The following is a 4,775-nucleotide window of genomic DNA, read 5'->3' as shown; positions in this document are numbered from 1 at the left end:
TTTGGAATCTAGAAAGCCATAAAAACACACAAGAGGCCATAAATGGCTATTGTTGTGCCTTGCCCTCACGAGGGAAATCCTGTGCCAACTGGAGAGGTTGTACCGCCTCCAAAGGCAGCCCCAGGCAAAGTGTATTACAGTAGTCTAGCCTGCATCTGGCAAAACCGACGATAACCATTCTATCCCCATGCAAATAATTGTGCATCTTCGTTTTGGCCAACTGTTATGGTGATGGGTGCGTGGGTAGCCTCAACAAGGTCACCATGGCCTCCAAAATTAATTAAGAAGTAATTATGACCCGCTTTCCTCTTTGCCTTCAAAAGAAGTTAACGAGCAAGCATAATGGTCACCCCTCTGTTTAGGAAGCCAACAGGTTTGGGACCTACCGTGAGCTGCGCAAAAGGTCCAGGAACAAAACACAGCATTGCCCAAGGAGTTGTACAAGGAAAGGTTGGGTACTGTAATCCATATTAAGGTACAATTAAAGATACTGTATATGGGGTGATAAAAGCAGTGTTGTAACACACTTGGCTTCCATTCTCTGGGAAAACCCATATTGTTCACAGTTGTCAAAAGGAAGGAAGGAGCTGATGATGGATAAGAGGGAGGGAGAGAGGGAGGGAGGAAGGAAGGAAGGAAGGAAGGAAGGAAGGAAGGAAGGAAGGAAGGAAGGAAGGAAGGAAGGAAGGAAGGAAGGAAGAATCGTTGGTCTTTTACTCTCACATAAACCTTGATGATATCTTCATATTTATTACTCATCAGGAAAGTAATGGGGGGAAGAGACCTTAACATTTCTGACAGTCTCACGTGAGATATGAGCTCAGAAACAAAGAAAGTTAAATTTCAAACAACAGCAGATGAGAAATGCAACAGTCACTCCCCTTCAGCCCTTCAGAGATTCCCCCTTCTAATGACGGGTCATGTATAATAGGCACAGCTTGGCCCGAAAATTAACAAGCCGTGAGAAACTATACGCTATTGGTGATATCTTGTTCTAGAACAGCAGAGGAGCTAATAATTATCATTGCAAGGCACTTGTAAGTACAGGGGCTTTGAAATGTGAACGCCCACCCGGTGCCCCCTCCCTGGCAAACACCGTGTGCCTGCGTTCTACGGTCTCAGGGCAAATTGAAATTATCTGGAATCGACATCAAAGAAGAAAAACACAGCTGCGGGAACCTTCTCAGCCTACATGAACCTTTCAAGTCAATTCTTAAAAGCTCTTTTTTAGTCGCACTTTCCCTGGAAAACCATCCACGCCTGGTTTCCTTCCACTCCCGGAACGGCAACACCTTCTGTCGTCGCGGGTCTGAGCTACAAAACTGCTCCGGATTTCACACAAGGACACTAAGAGAGTCTTTGGAGGTGTTCAGGTAGGGGATTCCCTCCCCCCCCCCCCGGCCAGGCAGCCGGCCATAGGATTCGAACTCAGGTCCTTGCCCGAAAACCCCTGGAGTTCTAATTCCACCTATTTAAGGTTAGAATTTGGAAAGAACCTCCACCCCAGATGTGAGGGGTGTGGGGGGGAAGGAACCTCCAGGTATCCAGAACAACACACCATGGTTTCCTTACGGTCTCTCTCTCTCTCTCACACACACACACACACACACACACAAACAAACAGAGATCCATCCTTCAGTAGCACCATCATCTTCAGCAAGGCAGTGCCGGCGGCTTCCACCCAACCCTCTAGCTGCCTCCGATCTCACTCCAGGGGCTTGTTAGGGAGGGAGAGAAACCAAGCGTCTCCGAATCCCTAGCAACTTCGAGCTGGCGTTTCTCACCTGCCTGATCAATGGATCCCAATTCATGTACTGTACCTTCTTCCCCTCTGAGGCCTGGACGGGGAAGTCTCTCCTGCAACCTCCAGCGATTTTGGAGATTAATCCGCCAGACGGCCGGGCTGAGGTCAGGGAGGTTCTTGAAGAGCAACCCACGGGGCCAGGTGAGAAAGACGCCACCCACCTTTCTCTCCCGGCCTCTCTCTGCATGATGATACCTGCACAACTTGTTCACCGGTGCCACAAGTGAGAAACAATTGCAGCTCCCTGCCCAGCGAAAGAGTATCCCTTAAGCTTCCTCCTTGCCGAGCTGGGATCCTGTTCCTTTCCTCAATTTTAACTTCCTCCGCTCTCTTTTCTTCTAAGTCACGAGCTGCAGCCCTCCTGGCAGGCAGAATGGGGGGGCTCCCAGCCACCCCAAGGGATGCTGATCTCCGGGGTTATCCCCACCCCACCCCGAGCTCCGTCGGGAACGTGTGGATACCAACGGCAAAAAAGGGCCCATGATCAACCACCCAAAGCTGCCTCCCCGCACGCCAGGGTGGTCGTAGGAAGAGAGCGGAGGAAAACAGCAGCCAAGCGGGCCCTTCGGGAAGCCCAGCTGGGAAGGCAGAGATTTCTTTTTTGTCAGGCTAAAATCCTATTGTCATCTTTTAAAGATGTGAGCTGCCTTCGGTTCTCTTTGAAAGGAGAAAGGCAGGGTGAAAATATTTTAATGAAGCTGGAAAGCTCAGGGATTGCGGTCTACAGCTACGGAGCCAGACGTTGGGAGTTCGATTCCTCAGGGTGACCCCTTGACAAGGGCTGGACTGGATTATCCCATAGGGTCCCTTCCAGCCCTGCAGTTTCTAAGATTGAACTAATAATATTACTGGCATAATTCATGTAACATTATTGAGTAGGCCTTTTTTTTCTTTTTTTTTCCCTCTTGTTTTTTGACTTTTGCCATTTTGTACTATATATATTACTTATACTGTTTGCTGTTTTAATGTGTTTTAAATTATGTAAGCCGCCCTGAGTAGACGTTGTCTAGAGGGGCGGGGTAAAAATCGAATAAATAAATAAATAAATAAATAAATAAATAAATAAATAAATAAATAAATAAATAAATAAATACGTACCTACCTACCTACCGATAGATCCATCCATCCATCCATCCATCCATCCATCCATCCACCTACCTACCTACCTACCTACCTACCTACCTACCTACCTACCTACCTACCTACCTACCTACCTACCTACCTACCTACCTACCTACCTACCTACCTACCTACCTACCTACCTACCTACCTATCTATCTGTCTGTCTGTCTATCTATCTATCTATCTATCTATCTATCTATCTATCTATCTATCTATCTATCTATCTATCTATCTATCTATCTATCTATCTATCTATCTATCTATCTATCTATCTATCTATCTATCTATACTTTGTGCTCTGTTTGAGTTAATGCCATGAAAGGATCTCGGTCTGAATTTCCTAAATCTAAATGCTGGCCACTTGGAAATGGAAGCAAAAATAGACCACTTTTCTTTCCAACTCCTGTAAAAGTTTGCTGTCATGCGAACGCCCTTCCTGGCCTGTTCGAGCAGAACCGAGGAGCTCGGATAAATTATTGGAGCCTCTCGCCAGCCTCTTCTCTCTGCTCCGGTGGATCCTTGACGCAGATCCTTCTTCATTCTTTGAGGAGGGCCAAAGGAACATACTTTTTTCCCCCTCTACCTCCAGACCAAACATTCCCCTAACTAACTCTGGATGGATCCCCAGCTCGGAACGAACGTGTGATGGATAACATGATGGTCGGGGCTGAGTCGGCAAAAAAGGACGGGACATGGAAGGTGGGAACGAAGCAATGTTTTGAAAGGAACACAATAATTTGGTATGAAGTTACTTCATGAAAGCCTGTAACTTTTACCATTCCTTTTCCAAAGTTGCTTTTAAAGAGTTCTTTGAAGGCAGTTTTGGATTCAGTTTGGCAAATATCCTCTCCATTTTGATCAAGAAGAGCAGCTTCACCGAAATATTAAGGGGCTATTTTCCAGGCACATGGAGAGAAATATTTAGCCGTAGGTTTTATATACCATAGATGTGAGCGAGGAGCGAATTCCAAGCAAACTTTTTGTTTCCAGTTCAAACCAAATGCCTCCCTTCTGCGTGCCGGAGAAGACAAACCGATTCTTGACCTCTCCATCGTTCAATAAAATTCCTTAGTGACTCTTGTGCATTAAGCCTCCAGGGAGTTGCTCCCGGAACATCCTGTAGCAGTGAGTTCCAGAGGTTCGGCTCAACTCACAAATGAGGTTAAACAGTAACAAACCACCCTTTAGGGCAATTTCCTTCCCTGACCTCCTGCACCCATCGCGGGGGTCATTCCTCTCTGCCTGAGGCCCCCCCTAGAGATGCCAGCGACCTATTAAGCAAGATTTATGGGGGTCTTCCCTGGTGCAGATAACCCCTGGCCCTACAGAACCATTAAACAGTGAAATGCCCCTCCAAGCAAGAGGGGAGACGGGGCGGGGGGGCATGCTTAGGAAAAACTTGTTTTTGACTTGTTGGAGTGTTGATTTAATGCTGATGACCAGCTCGCTTCATCCCTGCCTAGCAGTCGAAAGGTGAAACAGAAAGGGATGATGATGAAGAAGAAACCCCATCAGAGCTACAAAAAATGGCAATATTAGGAACGGCCGACCTACTGCACCAATATTTAATGGATAATTAGGTTTTTTGTTAAAACTAGTATCTGCTGTATAATACCAGTCAATGTTTTTATACTTTTGACCGACTGTCTGTGCCCGGTGTTTTTTGAACCACAACAAAAACAACAACAACAATAATACATTATACACTTCATATATAAACAAAGAGAGGCTTATATAGGAATAAATATATCAGTATCATAAATCTATCATGTACGTACACCATCCTTAAATGTGCCTCTCCCTCCCTCTCCCTCTCCCTCTGTGCCACAGAAACACGCACAGTCTCTAA

Source organism: Pogona vitticeps, chromosome 7, assembly GCF_051106095.1.
Source record: "Pogona vitticeps strain Pit_001003342236 chromosome 7, PviZW2.1, whole genome shotgun sequence".
NCBI lineage: Eukaryota > Metazoa > Chordata > Lepidosauria > Squamata > Agamidae > Pogona > Pogona vitticeps.
Note: the sequence above shows the minus strand (reverse complement) of the source record.